Source organism: Protopterus annectens, chromosome 6.part0, assembly GCF_019279795.1.
Source record: "Protopterus annectens isolate FY-2018-M chromosome 6.part0, PAN1.0, whole genome shotgun sequence".
NCBI lineage: Eukaryota > Metazoa > Chordata > Ceratodontiformes > Protopteridae > Protopterus > Protopterus annectens.
Window position 1 is genome coordinate 802,644,205 of NC_056737.1, and position 25,849 is coordinate 802,670,053.

At 44.0% G+C, this 25,849-nt stretch overlaps 1 protein-coding gene across 1 annotated transcript in view; it reads right to left on the reverse strand.

Annotated features, from left to right (window-relative positions):
- CCHR6.PART0H14orf39 (chromosome chr6.part0 C14orf39 homolog) overlaps positions 1-25,849 on the reverse strand; it is a 744,895-nt gene that overhangs the window by 378,578 nt on the left and 340,468 nt on the right. The window lies entirely within an intron of this gene.

The following is a 25,849-nucleotide window of genomic DNA, read 5'->3' on the forward strand; positions in this document are numbered from 1 at the left end:
GGAGGCTAAAGGTAAGAACATCCCTTTTAACACTAGCTTGGCCTGACATTCGTTAACTGTTCAGGACCCAAAAGCTGCACAGGCTGAGCAGTCCATATCTAGATGGGCACTGTCCAAACAACATCCCCAGTGATCATGTGAATACTGTGGAGCAATTTGTGCCTACAGTTCACATACTTTTACTTTTTGAACCTGGACTTTCCCTTCTCCATAATCCAGAATTAGCACCTACACTAAAAATAATAAGCACTACCACAATGCACTACCCCAACACACATTGAACAATATCACCAAAGACAAAACTACAAGACACTAATTAAGTACCTAACCCCTTTATACAACAGAAAAAAATCACAACTGTCTAAATATATCTATACCTAATATATGAAAATGCTTCACACTTTTTTTGTTTTTTCTAAAATACATCAGAAAGAAAAGTGTGGGAATGCTCGAACACAACACACAGGAAAAAATTTCCTAACACCTCTAACCTACCAGTCTATCACCTAAACCAAACAAATGCACAAGCTAAACAGGGTAAAGGAGATATACACAAAAATAGTCTGCAGTTATCACACAAAACGATACAATACACGGAGCTCGAAGGACCACAAGCCACTCTTGATGGCAGCAAACAAGATCTGAGGAGATCTGAGAAGAGAATAGGAGAGTAGGGTATTATGGATAGAGGAGGCAGACCTCTCGAGCTTAAGAGTACAAAATGGCCAATGCTGGCTGGAGCAGAGTCAGATGCGATAACCCACAGGTTGAAGCCAAGTGAAAAAAACAACATCTGAACTACCATTTTTCATGTTTTGCATGTTCTAGCCTGTTTTCTTAACAAAAAACCCTTGTCTGCAGCATAACTTAAGAACACTAAATAGAAGTTATGTACTTACCATAACGTTCCATGTGGAGTGTTCATCTCGCCTTTGTTCTTACACATGGGTTCGGAGCCGATCCTCGGCTCCGTGCCGGCCTCTTGCAAGCTCTGCATCGAGAAGAAGCTCGAGACAATCTAATACCCACAATCCCCCTCTGCCTTTACCTCAGATCTAGTTTGCAAGCAAACCAATCTACATAACAGTACATTCATGCCATACATCTATACATACATAACAGACACATATAAGTATATGTGTATACCAACTATGTACAGAGAATAAAGACAGTAGTAAAAATGCTTCTGGCCAGGCATCAAAGAACGTTCCTCCTAAGGGTGGGAGGGTGGGACTGTAAGAACAAAGGCGAGATGAACACTCCACATGGATCGTTATGGTAAGTACATAACTTCTATATGTGATAGTGTTCAATCTCGCCGTTTGTTCTTACACATGTGTGGCGTCCTAGCTCCTAAATCCTGAGGAACTCACGGGAGGACGTTCTTGAGCACAGTGGAACCAAAGGTTGCTCTGTCCCTAGAAACCTTATCTACTTTATAATGAGAAATAAATGTATGTGGCTTAGACCAGGTAGCAGCCGCACAAATAGCATCCAGAGGTAGGCGAGCTGCATGAGCCAAAGACGTAGATATTGATCTTGTGGAATGTCCCTTGGGTTTGTTTAGAAGGGGTTGATTTGCAGAATCGTATACATAGATTATACAATCAGATAACCACTTTGAAAGAGTTCTTTTGGTAACTGCAAGTCCTTTCCTGCTATCAGCAAAAGCCACAAAGAGTTGATCTGTTTTTCTGTGATCTTTTGTTCTATCCAAATAAAACCTTAGCTGTCTGTGAACATCCAATTTGTGCAACATATACTCCATTTTGTTGGAGTGGTTTTGAAGAAAGTGGGTAATTCAATGGACTGATTAATGTTGTTAATAGAACACACTTTAGGGAGGAAGGATGAATTGGTACGAAGAGAAACTCTGTCAGAGTGAAAGATTAGATAAGGGTGCTTGATGGAGAGAGCCTGAAGTTCGGACACTCGTCTAGCAGAAGTAATGGCTACCAGAAAGAGAGTTTTCCAGGACAAAAATTTTAATGGGCAAGAAGAGGCAGGTTCAAAGGGGGGCAACATTAATTTAGATAGTAACAAGTTCAGACTCCAAGGTGACGTAGGAGATCTGACCGGAGGTCTAATATGAAAAACTCCTTTTAAGAAGGCTTTACAAAGTCTGTGAGCCATAACAGGAGCTCCACATTCTTCCACATGGAAATTCGAAATGGCAGCCAATTGAACTCTAAGAGTAGCAGGAGAAGCACCCTGATGAAATAAGTCTGTCAAGAACTCTAAAATCTTATTCAAAGGAGCTGTAAAGGGATCAACGTGGTGTGTATTCGCCCAGAATACAAACCGTTTCCATTTGCTAGTATATGTTTTAGTAGTGGAAGCCTTATGCGAAGCCACTAATATATTCTGAACCGCTGGTGACAAGAGATCAGACCTGGCTAAGTTGGGAATTGGAGCAGCCAAGCTGCTAGATGGAGTGACAGGAGCGCGGGATGGGGAACCCCTGACGAGTGAGTCAACAGATCCGGCTCTGGGTCCAGAATCCAGGGTCCCCGAATGCAGTGAGTTTTCAGGGAGGGAAACCAAATTTGTGAGGCCAGAATGGAGCAATGAGAATTATCGTCCTGTGAAGGTTCCTGGCTTTCTGGAGAAATTTGTATCAGAGGAAATGGAGGAAATGCGTACAGGAGTCCGGGGCCAATCGTAAACCAGTGCGTCCCTGGGGACTTCCCTGGAGGGTAATAGGGCAAAGTAGCTCCTGCATTTGGCGTTCATTGGAGACGCAAACAGGTCGCAGGAGGGCTGGCCCCATGTGCGAAAAATCCTTTTCGCCACTGACTGTTTCAGAGACCACTCGTGTGGTAGCAGAATTGCTCTGCTCAGCTTGTCGGCTATGACGTTGGATGACCCGGGATGTGCGTTGCTATTAGAAAGCGACCCGTGGACTCTGCCCACTGCCAAATTCTCATGGCCTCTCTGCATAGTTGATAGGACTTGGTTCCCCCTTGTTTGTTTATGTACCAGACTACCGACATGTTGTCCGTCTGAACTGCAATAGTCCCTAGAGGAAGAAGGGGAGCAAAGTGTTGCAACGCTAGAAACACTGCCCTCAACTCTAGTACATTGATGTGCAGATTGTACTCCAAATTGGTCCATTCGCCTTGGACTGTCTGTCCCTGAAAGATGCCCCCCCACCCTATCAGGGAAGCGTCCGTGGTCACCGTAACTGTAGGCGTGGGTAGCACAAACGGCCTCCCTGGGAAAGGTTGCACGTTTGGAGCCACCAGTTTAGGTCTGTTTTGCAAGTCTTTGTTATGAGAATCTCATGTGTTAGAGGTAGCTGTTGAAATGACCATTGAGCAAACAGTAGCCATTGTAGAACTCTCATGTGCAGCCTTCCCAGGGGAATTGCAATAAGGGAGGCTGACATGAGGCCCAACACCTTCAGAACTAGTTTTGCAGGAGATTTCCTTGACAAGAGCAGAAGACGTATGTGAGTCTGCAACAATACTATCCTTTCTGTGGGAAGTCTCAGAATTAATTGCCGTGTGTTTAACTCTGCTCCTATGAACAAGATATTTTGTGATGGCTGAAGTAAGGATTTTCCGAAATTTACGGAGATCCCTAGGTGAACACACAGTTGAAGAACATAGTCTCTGGCCTGCAGTAGTTGACGCCGGGTGGTGGCTGAAAGGAGCCAGTCGTCCAGATACGGAAACACCTGGAATCCCTGGCGTCTCAAGTGAGACGCTACCACTGCCATGCATTTGGTGAAGACCCTGGGGGCTGAGGTCAGACCAAAGGGCAGGGCTCAAAATTGAAAGTGACTGGCTCCCAGCCGGAAGCGCAAATGATCTCTGGATGCCCTGGCCATTTTGATGTGGTAGTATGCATCCTCTAGATCTATTGAGCACATCCACTCGTCCTTCTGTAGAAATGGAAGGATCGACTGAAGCGTGACCATTGAACTTTTCTTTCTTGACGAAAGTATTGAGGTAACTCAGGTCTAGAATGGGCCTCCAGTCCCCTGTTTTCTTTGGAACTAAAAAGAACCTTGAGTAAGTCCCGAATCCTTGCTGGTCCGCTGGGACTGGCTGGATGACTCCTTTGTCTAACAACTTTGAAATTTCTAAAGCTGCTGGCTCTCGCAGATGGGGCGGTACATCTGGGAGTCTTTTCTTTGGAATGGGATAAGATAGAAAGGGTATGGTGTAACCTCTGGTAACTACGCTTTTACCCAATTGTCTGTAGTTATATCTTGCCAGGCCTGAGGGTAAAGGCTAAGCGACCCCGACTGCCGTCAGAGCAGGTCAGCCGGGCCTCCTCTCAGGAGTGCTGGAAAGGTTTACCAGGAGTGTATCCCTGTCACCTTGATGTTGCGGACCCCTCTGCCGCCAGGGCGGCGTCTTCCACCTCTGCCCCTCCTCTGCCTCTAGAGGGGCATCACCCTGTGTGCCCGGAAAGACCCTTGATTTTGTTTCGAAACCACATTTTCCCACCGCGTTGCCCTTTGGGGTACGGTCTGGTTGGGGTGGAAAAACGGACTCCGACAGCAGACAGAGTCTTTCCCTCTTGTTCACACCGGGTAAGGGTCTCCTTTACCTTGGGGCCAAAAAGAGTGGCACCGTCAAATGGGGCGTTTGTAAAGGAAGACTTGAAGGCTTCCAAAGGAGCATAAGCGCATCCAGGATTGTCTACGAAGAGCAATCGCTGAAGCTGCTGCCCTACTCGAACCTTCGCTGCGAGGAAATCAGCCTCATGGACGAGTTAACAATCGATGTTAGGGTATTAAGTTGCGCTGTCACTTTCTCTGAGACAGCTGCATCTGTAGAACCCTGGAGGGTATCTCCCAACTCTTTGACTAGATCCCTCTGCAGGCGTGTAAAATGGGTCAAATAGTTCAGGGACCGCATGGAAAAAGCCGCTGAACTAAAAATGCGCTTCCCATATCTATCCATCGTCCTAGAATCTTTATTAGGCAGATGGACAGACGAAGAAGACTCCGACATCTCCTTTTTCGTGGCTGCAGCCACCACCATAGCGTCTACTGGAACTCCTTTAGTAAGGTAGGACTTATCTTGAGGTGCTGTGATGTACTTGTTCGGTTTCCTAGGAACAGGTTCCACTGTGTCAGGAGCCTCCCACGCCCTTCGAGCAATAAGTTCCATCAGTTCGTGAAGGCGGAGTGACCCAGGAGGAGGAAGGGCGAGCACCAAATGCCTTCAGCAGAACTGACTCATCCTCAGAAGGGGGAAGGGACTGCCAGTCACCTCTCTGCTTCAGGATCTCCAAAATGTCTGAAAAAGAGACATCTTCTGAAGGTGACTTAGGGGACCCTTCTGACTCATCTAAGTCAGTATCAGATGTTATGGATTCTTGTGGAGAATCCAAATGTCTCCTCTTACACAGTCTCTTCCTAGGGACTTCCTCGTGGGGAGCATCCGAAGAAGCCTCGAGGAAGAGGGGCACCCTCCAGGGGTGGCTGAGACACTGGTGCCCGGCGCTTGGATGTGGCCGTGGGTGTAGATGATGACAATGGCTCTTTATGCTGAGGAGAAACTGCTTCCACTGATGTGGTTGTCTGGGTAGACAATACCTTCCTCATCAGGTCGAACGCTCCCGGGTCCCGCATCGAAGAATCCCCCGGCTCGAAGAAATGGGAAGAATCCCGACACGGGCACGAAGGCATCGACCCGAGGACGGAGCCGAATCGATCCGTGCGAGGCCCGAGGGGAGAGTCGGAACGAAACGTCGGTTCGACTCGGCCCCGGAACCAAGAACAGACCGTCGGCTCGAGACTCCGGTACGGTCCGGAGTCGAGGTGAAGGGAACAGACCGAGAAAAGGGCGGATCTGGACCCGAGGGCTCAACAATCAGCAGATCAGCCTCTTCCGGCTCCAAGACTGAATCGGTCTCGGAGGAGGAATGGATGGAGATACAGGAAGGCCTTCAAGTTTCGACACCAGCTGGGTGGAAACCGAAATAAGTTTAGAGAGGGCGAATGCTCCAGCAGCTTCTGCACCACACGATCCACATCGACATCCGAAAGTTTAGAGGAGGAAAGGGTCGAAGGAACCGAAGACGGAGCCGACCTCAATATGGCGAAGGAGGGAGCTCCATCACCGGTTCCAAGACTCGAGGCTCAGGAACCGACACCAGTTGAACACTCGGCCCTGAAGTCTGTGGAACCGGTGATCTAACCTTTGAAGAAGAGCTCGGAGCCGATGACTTGGGCTCCGATGTCTTCGATTCCTTAGAGGACTTGATGCCTGGTCAGAAGCATCCAAAGCCTCTTGGAAAGCTGGTTTCAACAGACCCCTGTCCATTAGTTTCCTGCACCTATCTGTCATGACCCTCCCACTGAAAGAGTGACAAATGGAGCAATCCTCTTGTAAGTGGAGAGGGCCAAGGCAGTAGACACAGGAACTATGGTTGTCAGTGACCGACATTTTTTGGCCACACTGACAACGCTTGAAACCAGACTTTGCCTTCTCAGACATTGTAGGTAATAAACAAGTCTAGAAACAAAAACACAGTCAAATCCAGGTAAAATAGTCACAATCAGGTAAATGTCACAATCAGGTAAAAGTCAAATCCGGTTAGTCACAATCAGGTAAAATTTGACTCAATATAGCAGTATATGGTAAGGGTGTAGGCCCCGGTACAAAATACCGATAAAAGGGTTAACGGTACCAAAGAACTACGGAACCAGAACACAATCACACCAGGTAATACTAACAATATTAAGTTAAATAAAATTCTCAGTAAAATACAACAAAAAGTTATATCTTATCTTAGAAAACCCTCGAGCTAGCTCCCAACGATGCGAATGCAGCAGCGGCAAACTAGATCTGAGGTAAAGGCAGAGGGGGATTGTGGGTATTAGATTGTCTCGAGCTTCTTCTCGATGCAGAGCTTGCAAGAGGCCGGCACGGAGCCGAGGATCGGCTCCGAACCCATGTGTAAGAACAAACGGCGAGATTGAACACTATCACATTTTATTCTTCCACTTGCATAAAAACAGGAAGAATTATATTTTAATTTACACATATTATGATCTGTACCCTTTTAGTTCTTCACCCAGTAGCCCAAGAACACAATATTATATTGCTTATATCCAGCCTTTATCTTGCTTTATACTTTATCTTGTTTGAGAATAAACCCTGGATATACTGCAGTCAAGAAAAGTAGTCTTACTTTAATATCAATAACATAAACAGCACTCACTGAAGAAATACGTACCTCACATTTAAAATATTTATACGTACTATACAGTAGTACTTTGCAACACAACCATTCAGTTTCCTTCATGACATTTATTATACACATTTTACTAAAAACAATATTTTAAATTACTTAGTTATATCATCAGTCCATCCATTGTCCTTCTAAACATTAATGGCTAAGTGGGAATTGTGCTTTAGAGTCCTCCCACCAATTTAGCAGTAAACAAACTTCCAGTCATTTTTTAGCCACTTCTTTTTGCAGAAGTACAGTTCTCATGTCCAAACTGTGAAATGACACTGCTCATTTATTTCTTACTTTCACATGATTGCTCGTCTTCTTCTTCCTCATCATCTCAACCACCCAATACTGGTCTCTGGTTCATGTTCAAGGCACCCCTAAATTTTCTAGTCAGCTCATTGACTTTTTTCTGTTACTGAATTATTTTCCTTTGGAACAATGGAAAAGCTTTCACTGAAAACGTCTACCTATCTGGTCCAATAGAATGAGAAGCAGAGTCCTTTTTAGTTTACCAACTCACTATTTGTTAGGTAAACTCCTTATTCTCCAGGAAAACAAATTTTACAAACAGCTGGATATAATGAATTAAATCTCACACCTGTCTCTCAACATCTTCTGCCTGACATACAGTAAATAATCATTTTCCATGAACACGCTTGGGTCCTTATTTGTTGATATTGTTTTGATATTGTTCCCCTTCTGACACAGTTTTGTCAGGAGCAGCTCTTTCTGGTGGTATGACTGCATTTTTACTAGTATTCTCTTTTGGAGATTTTCTCCCTGGGCCTCCACTGAAAATGGGCTCTGCTTGGCCCAGTGGACTTCCCTGGTCATCAAGCTGGAAATAAATAAATAAATAAATAAATAAATATAGGTCTTAGCTACTATCTCATGGCCAAATCTGGCACATATACATGGTGTGTCCTTTCAATTAACAAATCTTGCTATGGAATACCAGTCCAGTTGCCCTCTCTCACCTCTATCTGTCCTTCAAGATATACATTTGCCTCCAACTATCACACAAGACAGAATCCGACAAGCACTATCAAAGAGCTACAAATGAGCTAAAAATACTGCCTTGATGGGTCCAGACAATATCCCTGGATGCGTCTCACGTGCAAAGCCATAGAAAGACTTATCATGGAACTAATCAATAAGGACACAGGAACCTCCAAACACTGGGCTAGTCTCAGTGTGGATTCATCAAAGGCAGGTCATGCTTATTGAACCTGGTGACCTCTGTTGAAAAGGTCACAAAAGCTATAGATAAAGGTAAAATGGTACACACTGCATACCTTGATCTGACCAATCCCACACTCAAGCATAGCAGAAAAGCTAAATAAGCTGAGAATAAACCCATCACCTAATGGATTGCCAACTGGCTCAAAGACAGGATGCAGGGCATCAAAATATGGAAGTTATTCCACAAATAGACCAGTCACTAGTGGAGTCCCCCAGGGTTTTGTGCTTGAACCTCTCCTGTTTGGTATTCACTTCTCTTAGGTAAAAGCCAATACTAAAGGGCTCTGGCTGACTAAGTTTAGAGATGACTGAAAGCTAGGAGCAGTCAGTGAATCCCCAGATGATTTAACCATTCTGCAGGAAGGTCTGTCCCAAATAAACAACTGGTGCCAAAATCATGGACCGAGAATAAATCCCAAAAAATGCATCATCATATTCTTCTATTCTTCGGGAAGTCATCTACCCCGGAGAGCTACCAGATTGACGGTGTGCCTTTAAGAGTTATCTCAGTTTTTCAAGATTTGAGAACTTCTGTGGACAGTGACCTAATTTTCAACCAACATGTAGATATTGTCATAAGACAGTCTGTCTATATTGCACAACGTATAAACAAAGGGACTGTGTGTAGATATAGAGATGGCATTGATTCCCTTTACTCAGCCCACATTTGGCCTTTCATTGAATATAATGCCCCCGTTGACATGTATCTGTCCAGACACAAGCTATAACTAGAATGCCCACAGAAATACCTTACTAAAAGGATACAAGGCCTAAACAATATGTCCTTCAAGGATCAATTCAAATCCTGTAACTATACTCGGTATCCTACAGACTTATAAGAGGGGACCTGTGACTAGCATACAAGACGTCTCCAACCCAGTACTGACAGACTTACTGCACATCAGCAAAGTCAAATGGGATCAGAAACACTAGGTCTAGGGATCTAAATGTCTTCTGGAACATCAACAGAATGGTTGGGAGGAACAGATTTATCTTTCAGAGGATACAGTTGCCCTGGAACTCTCCATCCAAACAAAACAAAGCTCAACCTTCAGTTGCCCTGGAACTCTCCATCCAAACAAAACAAAGCTCAACCTTGTCCACATTCAAACTGAAACAGAAAACTTACCCCAGGATTGCACCCTGTGTTACTAATGGACCGAGGCAGCTCTCCTAAATGCTTTATCCAATGCATGAGGTAGCTCTTCTAAATGCTTTATCCAATGCATGGGTCCCCTCATATTATCTGCGGGATGATCCCAGTTATTCTCATTATGGATAATACACAGTTAATGACCATTGGATGGGTAAGTTAAATCTAACACCAAACGGGATAGGTTAGTTCAAGGACCCAAAGGGAAACTGGCTAGGCTTAAAGGTCTAAAGGCCAAAAGCGAAATTGGCAAGGTCTGTCAAGGATGGCATATTTTGTACACTGCCCTGAAATTTTCCTGTTGATCATGAGCAATTGAAGGCCATTTAAGCATCCAAAATAGAAAAAAAAGAATATAAAAAAAGAACACTGAATTACTGTAGTGGGTCAGCTATCTACAATCTAACCCAGCTAACTTGTTATTTTACAGGAATCAGTGACAGGTTGATTGCTTTTATTCTTGAACAAAACAATGATTGTGAAGATCCTTGAAATCCTTTTGAATCAGACAGCGGTCTTAAATTAAATTATTATTTATATTTAATCTCTAATGTTGACTCTTCCCTGAAGTACTTAATTACAGAACTGAGAAAAACTGTGATCTGTGAAGGAAACTAAAATGTATTGTTCAATGTCATACATTTTCTGACGTGCAGAAACATGCTGTTGAACCGTGGAAGTCTGTTCAGTAATTAGTGTTTTTATGTAACTGACACTTATCAAAACTGTTAGTAGTTTCATAATCAGCTAGTAAAGAGCAATAAATCTAACAGTTTGTAGTGTTTTGCAAATGGATTAAGTTGCTACGTCTAGAATACTTCTAGAGTCCATCCCTTTCCAAAACTGCACTGAATAAGGTAAAGCCCTACTGGAATAGGCTCCGCCCTTCCTGGAAGTGGCCTGTTATAGTGAGCTAAGCAGAAAGAAATAGCATGAGACAGCCATCTTAAATTGTGTGCTTTGACATTGCTTGTCCTATTTTTCTTACCTTCACAGGAAACAAACAGCTGACCAACTTGGCTCAATGTTTTAGTTATGATCAAGTAACATCTGAACTGCCTGTAGACATTCGGAGTATGTAATATTCTTTCTTATTTTGATTTCAGGTTCTAGAAAGAATACAGGGAAATTAATAGATTGGAGTAAAGTAAACTCTGAAACCACTTCAGACATAAAAGAAGGCTTAGTTCATAAGGCAGCCCTGTCCTCATGGAAAATGAGGTACATGCTGAATCACCATAAATGGTTGTAGCTCAAATACCCTTCCAGTAGAAGTCAGAGCAATGAGCAATACAGTTTTCCATGTTAAAACTATCAAATCAGTCATATGAGCTGGTTCAAAAGGAAGAAGTGTCAGTTTCTCAAAAACAAAGTTATGATCTCAAGAAAGAAACACCTGTTTCCTAGGTGGACAGATATGTAAAACCCCTTTTAAAACTATTCAATCTGTGGACAGATTGAATAGTTTTAAAAGGGGTTTAATCTGTGGACAGAAAAAAGGGTGAGATCTAAGGGTAGACAAGCAGAAATGGCCAAAAGATGAATCTTGACAGAATTAAGGAAAACCGGAAGATAATAACTCACACAAATAACCTAGAACTAGAGGCAAATGGGGCTTGAAGGGGTTCTTGTTCTTGGAGTGGAACCAATTAGAAATTAAACAGCGATTTTCTAGTAGCAGTTTTTTTTTTACCTGTGGTAATACCGGGAGCATGTCCTCAGGAAAAAAGTGTTGAAAAGGAGTCAAAACTTAATCACCCAGGCAGTCACCTGAAGTGTTTTTACATTTAGGTGTATCAAACAACTTCTGTCTTGTGTGAGTAAATCCAGTCTGGTGGGAAGCTTGTGGTAATTGCCTTTGACCAGTTTCTGAAAAAGGAAGAACTGCTGCTGCCCTGGTCAAAAGGGAGTCACCAGCACAAGCTTTAGAGATTCTCTGAGAATCTTCAAGAGTTCCCAATGAATCACTAGAATGGGTGGGAAAGCATACAGGAACATTCTTGTCCACTGGAATGAGAATACATCTGTCTTCCAGGCCTGTCTGCAAGTCATCCTAGAGCAGAATTTCTTTAACTGTATGTTTTGAAAGGAGACAGACAGATCTATTTGAAGTGTTCTCTATAGCTAGCCCAACTCCTAGAAGACTTCAGGGTGTAATTTCCTCATGTGAGGGACTATCCTGGTCCAGCTCAGCTTACTTCCACAATGTTTTGTTCTGATGAACTGTATGAAACCTGAAGAGTCAAACTGAGCTAGTTTCCTATCTCCCAGGTAATCATAGCAAATCTGCAAAGGGGATAAGATCTGGTAATCCTTTGTTTGTTTATCAACCACATCACTGTGCTTTTTCTGTAATAACTTGCAGAGGTCTTGCAGACCAGAAATGATGCAAAACTTTTAAAGACCAGATTACTGTCAACATCTCTTTGGCATTCATGTGCTTCTCTCTGTCCTTGGAATTCCACAGTTCTTGCACTTTCATCCCTTGTTCTTTTTTCTTTTTATTTATCTGTTGTCTACCAGGTTAGACCTAGGAAAGTGGTCACTTTTCAGGGACGATACAAGGTGGTATTTATACTTGTAGGGAAAAAACAGCCAGGCCATCATGGAACTTCTCTTGCACTTTCAACATGCTATTTTGTATCACAACCCATAAGGTGGCACTGGAGAAATGCTGTTGACATGGTTGTGAGCAATCCAAGATGGAGGGCGCCATGAAAACTGGAGTAGTGCATGTTTTGGAAGAATCACACTAAAAGGTTTCTGAAACTGTTGTAACTGAGGAAATTACTGTAACAGAATTAGAAGGAGGTGGATTACCAACAAAGGATTTATTGAATTTTATTGAGCAAAATGAACCAGAAAATGGAGCAGACGCAACAAAGAGTAAAGTAGGTGATCAGGTTATGGAAGCTGAAGAAAAAAGAAGTTATGTCTTACCATAACGTTCCATCTGTGTTGTCGATCTTTAGTAATCCTTGACTGTGGGCTTGGTTTCGAGCCTCGGAACCGACTTGTCCATTTATTTCAGCTCATGCCTTCCAAACTCTCAAACTGGACTCTACCCATAATGCCCCTCCCAAAATTACCTCAGATCAAGTTTGCCCAACATAGTGGCAGACAGACGAGCAGAAATTATAATAATAATAATAATAATAATAATAATAATAATAATAATAATAATAATTATAGACATAATAGTCAGAGACTAGATATGTGTCCATTATATGAAACCAACATGGAAGATTCGGTCCACTAAGAGTCTCAGAATGGGGGAAGGAGGGGGGGAAATATCAAGGATTAGTGAAGATCGACAACACAGATGGAATGTTATCATAAGACATAACTTCTTTATCTGATGTTGTTAATCTTTACTCAGTCCTTGACTGTGGGACAAAGTCCCCAGCTACTTTAGTCTTGGAAGGTCTCACAGAAGAATATTCCTAAGCACCATCGAACCAAACGATGCATGTCCCCTCGAGACCTGATCCAATTTGTAATGAGTGATAAAAGTATGTGGAGAAGATCAAGTGGCCGCTGCACAAATGTCATCCAAGGATGCTCTGGCATGAACAAATGCAGAAGTCTAGTTGAATGGGCTTTAATTGGGCTTTCAACTGACAAATAAAAATAATATAGTCTCTAAGCCATTTTGCTAAGGTAACCTTTGAAACTGGACTACCTAGAGATGGGGAAGAAAATGCAACAAATAATTGAACAGATTTTTCTGAAATCCTTTGTTCTGTGAAGGTAACAACGTAGTTGTCTGTGGACGTCTAGCAAATGAAGGGAATACTCCCCTTTATTGGTAAAATAAGGGAAGAAGACTGGCAACTGAAGTGTCTGATTTACATTAGCTTGTGAAACCTTCTTTGGTAAAAAGGCTGGATTGGTCCTAAGGCAACCCTATCCTTGTGGAATATTAAGTATGAAGGTTTGCAGGATAAGGCCTGAAGTTCAAATACTCTTCTGGCAGAAGTAATAGCCGCTAAAAATAAAGTTTTCCAAGATAAAAACTTTAACTCACAAGTCACTGATGGTTCAAAGGGGGGCGAAGAAAGGGACTGTAGGACTAATGACTAATGTTAGATCCCAAGGAGGAAATGGCTCTTTAAATGGGGGGCTTAACATCAGGAATCCCTTTAACAGTGCTTTGCAAAGTTTGTGTGACATTAAAGGTGAGCCATTGAATCCCATATGAAAGTTTGAAATTGCTGCTAGCTGAACTTTAATTGTTGATGCAGAGAAACCAGATTGATAGAGGTTGGCTAAGAAATCCAAAACCTTATGAACCAGTCTCGGATAAGGATCAAGTTTGTTAAGGGCCCAGTTCGCAAATTTTTCCCATTTACTTTGGTAAAGTTTCTTAGTTGAAGGTTTGTGATGAGCCAAAATTATTTGTTGGACAGGAGAGCATAGGGAAGGATGCCTTGAAATCATGGGAATTGGAGAAGCCATGCAATGAGCTTGAGGTGTTGGGGATTCGGATGAACCATGCCTTCCGGATAAGGCAGCAGATCTGGAGCTGGGTCCAGAATCCATGGCTTCCGAAGAAGGTGGGGCCAAAGGAAGGGGAACCAAACCTGCTGAGGCCAAAAAGGAGCAATGAGGATTATTGGATTCTCTGTCCTCTTGGCTTTCTTTAGAAATTGCAATATCAAGGGAGTTGAAGGAAAGGCTTAGGGAAGACCAGGGGGCCAGTCGTGAAGGAGAGCATCTCTGGGTGACACCCCCAGTGGAGGAATTATGGCAAAGTAACTTCTGCACTTATTGTTCAAGGGTGAGGCAAAGAGATTGCAGCAAGTTTGACCCCAGTGACGAAAAATATTGTTCGCCTAGAGGACTGAGAGACCACTTGTGAGGTATGAGAACAGTTCTGCTCAGCTTGTCCGCTATCATGTTGGAGCTCCCCTGAATGTGCATTGCTATGAGAAAGCGGTTGGAAAAAATCGCCCATTGCCAAACTCTGAGGGCTTCTCGACACAATGGGTAAGATTTGGTTTCCCCTTGCTTGTTGATATACTAAACTACTGACATGTTGTTTGAATTGCTACTGTTCCCAGAGGAAGGACATCCTGGAATGCTTGCAATACTAACAGCACTGCCCTCATCTCCAGAACATTCATGTGCAAGTTGGCTTCTAGTTGGGACCAGGTGCCTTGGACTGACCTTCCCATATAATGCCCCACCCCCATCTGGGAAGAATCTGTGGTCACTATGGCTTGGGGTTGCGGAAGAATGAAAGGTTGTCCCAAGAGAATCTGATTGGAATGCAGCCACCATGAAAGATCCTGTTTGCAGCTGTTGGTAATTACAATCAGGTAAGATATTGGTTGATAAATCAGAGACCACTGGGTGGTAAGTAACCACTGTAGGATTCACATGTGATATCTTGCTAAGGGGACAAGAGTTATTGCTGCTGCCATTGAACCTAGTGCTTTTAGGACTAATTTTGCTGGCACTCTGTTGTTTCTTAAAATCTGAGAGACTTGGAAACTGATGCGCTGCAGTGAAGAGAAGTGATTCCTGTGACAGTATCTAAGTGGGCTCCAATGAAGTCTAACTGCCGAGAAGGTTGTAGGTTTGACTTTTCGAAATTTATTCTTATGCCTAGAAATGTACAGAGGCATAGAGTGTAATCTCTTGCTCATTCTAACTGACTCCTGGTGTCAGCGGTAATGAGCCAGTCATCGACGTAAGGAAAAACTCGAAAACCCTGTAGTCTGAGATGAGCTGCAACCACTGCCATGCATTTGGTAAACACTATGGGGGCTGTGGTGAGTCCAAAAGGCAGTGCTCTGAATTGGAAATGACCGTCTCCCAGATGGAAGCGCAGAAACCTCCTGGAGCATATGTCCACTTTTATATGGTAATAGGCATCCTGGAGGTCTACTGAACACATCCAATCGCCTTTTTCTAAAAATGACTGTACCAAGAACATCCAGAATTTTGTTTTCTGAACTGCTTTGTTGAACTGGCTGAGATTCAAGATGGGTCTCCAGTCCTCTGTTTTTCTGGGCACTAAAAAGAACCTTGAGTAAAATCCGGATCCTGTTTGGTCTGGTGGGACTTTTTGGATGACCCTTTTGTCCAGCAGTTTTTGAATTCCTATGAGTGCTGCTTCCTTTTGACTGAGTGGAACATCCGGGAGTTTTTTCTGGTTACTGGGGGTAACGATAGTGGAATTTTGAAACCTCTGGATATTATTCCCTGCACCCATTTGTCTGCAGATAATATTATCCAGGTAGATCAATGCAGAAAAAGTCATTCCCCGACTGCCTCCAAAGGAGGGTAATCTGGCCCCCATTCAGGGGTGCTGATAGGAAATACGAGAGAAAGATTCTCTGGACCCCTGGCTTTGCAGTCCATTTCTGCCTCTGGGGTGGCGTCTTCCATTACTTCCCACTCTGACCCGGGGAAAGTCTTTGCCATATGAATCCTGGAATGGCCCTTTGGATTTTTTAAACCATAGTCTCCCACTTCTCTGGTTCCTAAAGTAAGGCCACTGAAGAGTGGAGAAACGTACACCAATGGCAGAAAGGGTCTTGCCATCTTTCCCACATCTGGCTAAAGTGTCTTTTACCTTGGGACTAAAAAGGGTAGATCAGTCAAATGCAACATTGACGAATGACGCTTTAAAATGCTCTGCAAAGTCACACAAGCGTATCCAGGAGTGCCTTCTAATGGCTATGCCTGAACCCACTGTTCTAGTCGTCCATTCAGCTGCATGAGCAATCTCAGCCTCATGGAAGAGTTAGAAATCGCATCAAGGATTACTAGCTGAGAGGTAATTTTGTCACATACCCCTTCAGCTACTGCTCCTGATAGAGTATCCAAGAGCTCCTTGATAAGGTCCCTCTGCAATCTTGTAAAGTACGCCATATAATTGAAGGACCTAAAAGCGAAGATCATTGAAGCATAAACGGGGTCCCAAACCTATCCAAAGTCCTAGACTCCTTGTTAGGAGGATGGATAGACGGACTTTCCTCAGCAAGTTCCTTCTTCGTGGCTGCCGCTACCATGGCATCAACAAGTATGCCTTTAGACCAGTGTGGCTCATCCTTGGGGGCTGATAGGATACGATCAGGCCTCTTGGGGATCGGCTCAATGGAGTTGGGCATCTTCCATGCCCGCTTAGTGATCAACTTAATGAGATTGTCAGTAGGCAGAGAGATCCAAGAAGTAGAGGGTTGGGCATGAAAAGACTCCAGATATACCAACTCTTCCGAGGAAGGCTGGATGGAGGACCAGCCACCCATCTGTTTCAGGATTTCTAGGATGTCCCCAAAGGAAACATCATCAGGACGTGACCTGGGGAAACCTTCCCCTTCATCAAAATTGGTATCTTCGGTGAAAGATTCCTCCAGGGAGTCTAAGTCCTTCCTCTTGCACTTCTTCTTCGCAGGTACATTCTTGGGGGGATGATCCAGGGAAGTGTCTGAAGAGGATACTTCCAAAGTGGGTGTATCCTAGGACTTTTGTGCCCTCTGTCCTGAGAATGAGAAGGATGGCAGCTCAGGTCGAGGTGCTGCAAAAACTAGTCCAGACAGGGATGGCAAAGACTGTGAGTCCCCAATGGACAAAGCCTTCTCCATGTTCCGGAAGGCTGGCTCCCCTGTAGAAGGATGGGAGCCCAGAATCAAAATAGACTTCTTCAGAACCGGGGTCACACCCCGCACCGAGGAGGTAACCCCCAAAACAGAAGCCTGGGTCAATCCTACAAAGGTCAAGGCACCAAGGGACATGAATGGCTCCGAAGTTAAGGAAACCGACCCCTGCACTTCGAACCCGGCCAGACAGTCTCGACCCCAGGAGGCCTCCAGTGTCAAATGCCTGGAGGAGCTCAAGGCAGCTCTCAGCACTAGAGAAGAGGATGCTACCAGAACCAAAATAGTTGACTCCGGGAGTGTCGGAACCGAGGGCTCCAATGACTCAATAGGAGCTGGAGGAGGAGAAATGGGTGGTGCCATAGATAAGCTGGTTCTGATGCCAGAGTGGCTTGGAACTGAGAACAATCTCCTCACCGTCAGGAGCTGATCCACCAGTCTCATAATGTCAGCCTCAAAGAGACTCTTAGTGGATCAAATTAAGGCAGTTGAAGGAGACCTAGGGGGTTTCACTTTGAGGAAAGGGCTTGGTGACCTGTCCTTAAAAGAGTCAATAGTTGGCGAATATTTTTCTTTGGCAGCAAAGGCAGCTTTGACTGTTCCTGCACTAAAATCTCTGTGGGTGCTGAGGAAGTTGGTGTCAGCTCCGATAATTTTGTAGGTGCCGAGTCAGATATACCTTTTGGTGCTGAAAAACTCTTTGGCACCGGAGGTCCTTTAGAAACCTTCTTGGACAGTTCAGAGGTACTTGGAAACGAAGAAGGTCTTTTCTTACTAGTGGAAGAAGAGGACGATGATGATGAAGTGCTGGCTTCAGTTCAAGACCCAGAAATGGCCTCTTCGAAGTCATATTTTAAAAGTCCCTTAAGTATCAATTTCTTCTTACGCTCAGTAAGTGTACGGGTAGAGAAACCGTGACAAATTTAGCAACTTTCTTATAAGTGGACTTTCCCCAAACAATAGACACAAAGGGTATGCTCATCACAGTTGGGTATTTTACCCTGACATTCTGACACCTTTTAAATGTAGAAGACCCTTTAGAGGACTTAGCTGGAGAAACTTGTTTTTCAGCCATAATACTAACAGTCTTACACAGTCTGCGGTGGTGGTGCTGCGGTAGCATTGTCGCCTCACAGTAAGACGTTGTCTTATTCGATTTTCAGCTAGAGCGTCTTCTGTGTGGAGACATGCATGAATGGGCTTACCTTCATTGAAGGTTGTGCGTCAGGGCCGGCAACTTGGCATGTAAACGTCTACTGCCAATCATTAGCGGACCGGAGTTCCACTGTGGCGATCCCTAACTGGGAAAAGCCGAAAGACACAACAACAACAACAGTCTTACACAAACAGTTTGATAGAAAAGGATAGAAACAAAGATTTTTTTTTTTTAGAAGAAGAAAAGAAGTAAAGGGGTAGGAAATACCAACAATGGTATTTAAAATATACCTTAAAAAAAGGTAAGGGATATACCAACAATGGTACTTGAAGAACTACTAAAGGTAATATGGAAAGCGGGAAAAATACACACTCATGCTAAGGAGAAGCTAAAACAAGAGGAGCAGGTAGACAGTAAAAGAGCTTTTCAGAAGAAAAATCAAGAAAAATATTCAAAAGGAGATTTTAAATAGCAAAAAACTTACTTAACAATAACCCAAGGCTCGAGAGAAAGGTTGAACGCGTCTGACAACCAAAGCGGCAAATGAGATTTGAGGTAATTTTGAGAGGAGCACTATGGGTAGAGACTGGCTCAAGAGTTTGAAAGACACAAGCTGAAGTAAACGGCTGAGTCGGTTCCAAGGCTAGGAACCGAGCCCACACTCAAGGATTGAGTAAAGACTGACAACATCAGATCGACAAGTTTCAACTAGAAAAACAGTGGATTTTGGAGATGAAGGAGCAAAAAACACAGGTGTGTGTTTTGTTAGTGGAGTAAATGAAAGTCATGTAATTACCATAATGATAGATCCATGTTGTTGGCTTGCATCCTTCCTCAACTGGCAGGTTATTGGCTTTATCTAGGATCGGCCTTTTGCCACTTTCAGACTTTCAATCAAAGGATCAGGCACATATCCTTACCAATAATCCCCTGCCATTAGTAAGTTATTTCAGATTGAGTTTTCTTATGTCCTACAATAAAATTGATACAGCATCATTAGAAGAAAAACATCACTGGTACAGTAATGATCTTTGACCTAGAGCTTGAAAAGTACCTGACCAAGCCATAGAGACCATTAGGTGCAGTCACTTCAGAAGCAAATTAAAATGACAACTGGAAGGGGAAAGGAGAGAGGGAAGTTGAGGAAGCACTGACAACATGGACTTATCATTATGGTAAATACACCAAGTACAGTTGTATAAGCTAAACTTACCATAACAGTAGATGTTCAAATGATCACTGCTGCAGTAGCTTTAGCTATATGGGTTATATACAGCCAAGGATATAACAGCCAACCAGTTTCCAAAGATTCAGGGCACCTTCCACATGCCCAAACCATCATGCAGCTCAAGCTAAGCTGACTAAAAGACAAGTCTGGGTGCGAAACCTTTCTCAGCTTTCTTGTCAGAAGAGAGGGGGAAACTAAGCCCTGAAAGGGCTATTCTAGGAACAAAAAAAAAATACATGTCCACACCCTGGCACAAAAAAGCACACAAACAATCAAAGGGGTGGGAGGGAGGCAGTGGCTAATGCAGCAGGGTTAATTCAAACATCTACTGTTATGGTAAGTTCAGCTTACATAACAGTACTATGCTCATCAAAGTGATCACTGCTGCAGTAGCCTTAGCTATATAAGTAGATACCATAGCTAACCACAGTTGAGAGGCGGAAGGAGAAGTGTCCAGGAACCCCTGAAGAATGGTCCTAGCAAAGCTTGACCTGGACCTAGAGAAGGAATCAGGTTTACAGTGATTTGTAAAAGTATCCATAGAAGACAAAGCAATAGCTGCTAGAATATTTCTAGAATCCAAAAAAAACCATAGATGAAGCCAAGGCCCTGGTACAGTGGGTCTTGACCTTGCCCGGAATAGATTTGTTATAGTGAGTATAACAAAAAGGTGATAGCCTTAGACAACTATTAGGAAATAGTCTGCTTTGACACAGGCTGTCCCTTCTTGTTACTTTCACAACTGATCTAAAGATCAGAAAGATTTAGATCTGCCAACACAGTATCTGAAGTTGTCCATGGACATAGAAGGTACGGAGTATCCTTTCGCCCTCATTTTAGGTTCAAGAAAGAAAATAAAGAGATGGATAGTTTAAGTTAAAGTAAACTTTAGGCATAAAAGAAGGATTAGTTCTCAAAGAAATCCTATCACTATGGAAAATGAGTTAGGGCTGATTTACCACAAGAGCTTGCAACTCAGATACCCTTCTTGTAGAGGTCAGAGCAATCAGTAAAAATGTTTTCCATGTTAAGAATCTCAAATCAGCCACATTATCTGGTTCAAATGGAACTACACTTAGTTTTTCGAACACAAAATTAAGAATCCACGGAGGGGACAGCAGTATACTTGGAAGCCTCGTAAGAAAAACCCTTTTCAAGAATATTATGACATGAGACTGCCTTGAAAAAGGAGGATCCATGGGCAGACATGCTGAAATCGCTGATAAATGAACTTGATAAAGGAATAAGAAAGGCCATAGGCTAGTACTCCACACAAATACTGTAAAACCAAAGAAAAACTAACCTTGAATGGGTGTTGGTTATCTTGTTGGCACCAATATTTGATTTTCTAGTAGCAGGCTTTCTTGCCACCATTAGTACCTGCTGCACGTCCTCAGTAAACTGGTGTCTAAAAGGAATTAAGGCCCTATCATCCAGGCAGTAAACTGAAGATGACTGATGTTGGAGTGTAGGAGACTTGTAGTAATGCCCCTGGCCACTTCCGAAAGAAGGCAGAACCACATCTGTCTGTGTCAGAAAGGAGTGACCATAATGATCTTGGGTGATTCCTTCTGAATCTTCAGAAGTACCTTGCATATCAGTGGAAAGGGTGGAAAAGCATACAGGGACATTCTGATCCAAAGAAAAGAAAAGGCATCTGTTTCCTAGGCCTTTTGCATACAGTCCTGGAACACCTGAGGAACTCTCCACAAATGAATCAAATCTCAGAAGATCCCCCCAATCTAGTTTCCATTCGTGAGGGTCTACTCTGAGCCAGCTCAGCATGTCTGCTATACAATTTTGCTCTGATGGAATGTAGGATGCCTGTAGAGCGAGACTGTGCAGTGATGTTATATCCTAAGCTAACATGGCTAGTCTGCAAAAGGGGCACAACCTGGTTCCCCCTGGTTGTCGATGTACCACATGACTGTGGTATTATCTGAAAAAACTTAAAGAGGTCCTGGGGAACAAAGTTGGTTCAGAGAGTTGAATGCTTTGATTAGGACAAGCATCTCCTAGCTATGTATGCACTTGTCTCTGTTCTTGGTGTCCCACACCCCCTGCACATTTCTCTCTCCTGAATCTGCTCCACAAGCAAAGTCCGAGGAGTCTGTGGTGATTGACTGCTTTGGAGTAGGGAGTGAGAAGGGGAGACCTGGATTCAAGGATATCTGCCATCTCCACCAAAAGATCTCTTTTCGGATAAACCCTAGCACTGGGATTTGAAAAGATATAAGGGTGTTGATTCTGGGACCAAAGAGATTTCAGATATGACAGTATCTTTCTCATATGGAGTCTTGCCATCATAGATGCCATAAGACCCAAAATCCAGAGATATTCCCTCGCAATGACCAACGTCTGTGTGAAAAACATTAGAAATGGACCTATATAAAGATCTGCTTTTTTCCTGTGGAAGAAAAGCTCTTTGTATGGAGGTGTCTAGTTGACATCCCAGGAACACAATCTTGTGTGAGGGAATCAAGAAAGAATTTTGAATGTTCTCTTGGAATCCTTGTGTAAAAGATCTCTTACCTAAGAGAGAGATTCCTGACACTCTGAAAAAAAGACTCTGTAAAGATAAGAAAGTCATCTAAATATGGAAAAAATGGACAACTTGTACCTGTAATGAACTGTCACTGGCTGGACACTTTCTGAACACTCTTGGTGCAGTGGATAGTCCAAAGGGTAAGGCAGAGAACTGTTAATGTGATCCAGACACACAAAACCTTAAGAAACATCTGAATTCTGGAAGAATAAAGATGAGAGGAAGAACAGGTGGAAACAAAAACAGTCTGACCTGGGGGAAGAGGAATGACCCCTGGAAAGGGGGAATTTCCTCCCACTGCCATCTGTAACCTTGATGAATGATTTTCAGAACCCATTTGCTGGAAAAACGAAGTTATGTACTCACCATAACGTTCCATCTGAGTAGGTAAACTTCATTTGTCAGCAAACTGTGGGTTCCGGATCCGAAACGGATCCGAGCCGGCAGCATACCAAGCAAAAGATCCGAGCTCTAAGCTCCTCCCCCTACCCATACTACACTGCAACCTCCTTCCAATCCTCAGATTGAGTTTGCCACACCACACGTGACACCAACAAACTAACCTGAGATCCCTGAACCAAGGACAAACCACCAGCTTGTGAACTGCGAACATCGAGCTCAGCAGAAATAAACGCCAAGGTAAGGGGGAAGGAGTGAGGGACGGTTGCTGACAAATGAAGTTTACCTACTCAGATGGAACGTTATGGTGAGTACATAACTTCTTTATCTGAAGTAGTTAACTTCATTTAATCAGCAACCTGTGGGACAGAGTCCCCAGCTACCCAAAATCTTGGGAGGCCCTTAAGGAAGGATATTCCGGAGCACTGCAGAGCCAAAGGAAGCCCTTCCTCTAGACACCAAATCCAGTTTATAATGAGTAATAAAGGTGTGAGAGGACGCCCAGGTAGCCGCTGAGCAAATGTCACCGGGAAACTCTAGACCAGAATGCTGCAGACGTTGCCATAGAACGTGTAGAATGGGCATGAACTCCTACTGGTGCTGGTAAGCCAAGCTCTCTGTATGCTTGTAGGATACAAAGGGAAATCCACCTAGCAAGAGTCACCTTTGAAACTGGTTTCCCTAAAAAAGGCTTAGCAAAGGAAACAAAAAGTTGATCAGATTTACGAAAGATCGCCGTCCTGTGCAAATAAAAACGTAACTGCCTGTGAACATCCAGCAAATGAAGTTTGTATTCCCCTATGTTCTGAAAATTAGGGAAAAGACAGGCAAATTAATAGATTGATTAATGGTTGTCTTAGAAGCAACTTTAGGGAGAAAAGACGGATTAGTCCTGAGAGACACCTTGTCCTTAAGAAACACAAGATATGGGGGTTTCATACAAAGAGCTTGAAGCTCCGACACTCTCCTGGCTGAAGTTATAGCTACCAGAAAAGCCATCTTCCATGACAAGAATTTTAAGTCAACTGATGCAGAGGGGTCGAAAGGAGGCGGAAGCGCAGTCGGATCCCACGGTGGGGACGGATTCTTAATAGGAGGTCTCAGAAGAAAAGTGCCTTTCAAAAAGGTCTTACAAATTCTGGCAGCAGTGAGAGGGCCTAAATTGTCCCCTACATGGAAATGAGAAATAGCCAGCAGCTGGACCTTCACTGTGGAAGAGCTGACTCTTTGCTGGAAAATATGAGACAAAAAGTCTAATACCGCTGGGACCGAAGCGGTAAAAGGATCTAGATTTCTCTGTGAAGTCCAAATGGAGAAGCGTCTCCATTTACTACAGCAAATTTTCCTGGAAGAGGATTTATGTGCCGCAACCAAGATAGATTTAACAGGAGAAGAGATACCGGGAGTCCTAGCAACTAGTGGAACTGGAGCAGCCAAGCTGTGAGCTTCAGGATGTCCAGATTCGGAGGAAGCATTGTCCCGGGGGATGACAAATCAGATCCAGAATGGGATCCAAGATCCAAGGTGGAGCTATGAGATGAGACTGTAGGCAGGGGAACCAGACATGACGAGGCCAGAATGGGACTATGAGGATCAATCTGCTCCCCAACCAGCGAGCTTTCTGTAAGAATTTTATCATGAGCGGGAGCCGGGGATAAGCATAAAGAAGACCAGGTGGCCAAGCATGAACAAGAGCGTCTCTGGGGGCTTCCCCCGTCAGGGGGATTAGAGCGAAAAACTCGCTGTACTTCGTGTTAGAAGGCGATGCGAAGAGATCACAGCAAGGCTGACCCCACTTGAGGAAGATCTGTTCCGCTACACAAGGGTTCAGAGAAAACTCATAGGGAGAAAGGATAGTTCTGCTCAATTTGTCCACCAAGATGTTGGACCGACCCAGAATGTGCATTGCTATCAGAAAGCAGTTGGTGGAGATTGCCCATTCCCAGACTCTCATGGCTTCTCAACAAAGGGGATAAGACTTGGCTCCCCCCTGTTTGTTGATATACCAGACCACCGACATATTGTCTGACTGGATCGCAATCGTTTCGGGGCCTGCAACGCTAAAAGGACAGCTCTCATCTCTAGAACATTTATATGCAGAATGGTCTCACTTTGAATCCACGTGCCTTGAACAGTCCTGCCCGAACAATACCTCCCCACCCTAGGCGGGAGGCTTCCGTGGTCACCGTGGCTTGGGGCGCAATAAAGGGATGTCCCTCCTGCAAATTCCAGGATTGGAGCCACAACGTGAGACAATTTCTGCACACACTGCTCAGAGGGATCGGAAAATCTAGAGGTTGATGAAGAATCGACCACTGAACTTGCAACGTCCACTGTAGAATTCTCATATGCAGACGAGCACAAGGGATCAGGTTAATAGCTGATGCTATGGACCCTAAGGCTCTCAGGACTAATTCTGCAGGGGGTGCAGGGGACTGCAGAAGCGCTAACACATGAAGTGCCAGGCTGTGTAGTCTATCTGGGGTTAAGAATGGCCTGGCCTGACGTGAATCTATTCTCGCCTCTATAAAGTCTAACACTTGAACAGGTTGAAGGGAAGACTTCCTGAGATTTATGGTAATCCTTAGCCGAGGTGATATCTGAAGAAAGAAATCTCTGGCTAGTAAGAGTAGATGCCTGGTGGGGGCAGTGAGGAGCCAGTCGTCCAGGTACGGGAAGACCTGAATGCCCTGAAGTCTCAGGTGGGCTGCTACAACTGTACAACTGCCATGACCTTGGTGAACACTCTGGGGGCTGTGGTGAGACCGAAGGGTAGGACCCTGAATTGATAATGACTGGCCCCTAGCCGAAAGCAGAGGAATCTCCTGGATCGCCTGTCCATCAGAATATGGTAGCATGCATCCTTGAGGTCTATCGAGCACAACCAGTCTTCCTCCTGCAGAAAGGGCAGGATGGATTGAAGCGTGACCATCCGGAACGTTTCCTTGGCAACGAACAGGTTAATTGTTGATAGGTCGAGAATTGGCCTTAGGTGAACATTGACAGCGTTTATTCTGTGGTTTTGTTTGTCTCATTAAACTGTTCGTTATCCACTGCTGGGTCTGAGGTGCTTTTGGTTTGTTTCTGGTGACTTTTTTGCACCCTCCATGAGTTTGTTTAATTGGCCTTAGGTGCCCCGTCTTTTTTGGCACCAAAAAGAACCTGGAATAGATGCCTGATCCAGACTGGTTTGAGGGCACCTGCTGGATGTCTCATTTTTCTAGCAGCACCAAGGGGTAGACTCGGAACCAAAGAAGCTTGGGTCCCCTCAGGGCCAACTGAAGAGCTACGGCTCCTAGACACCACTGATGGCACC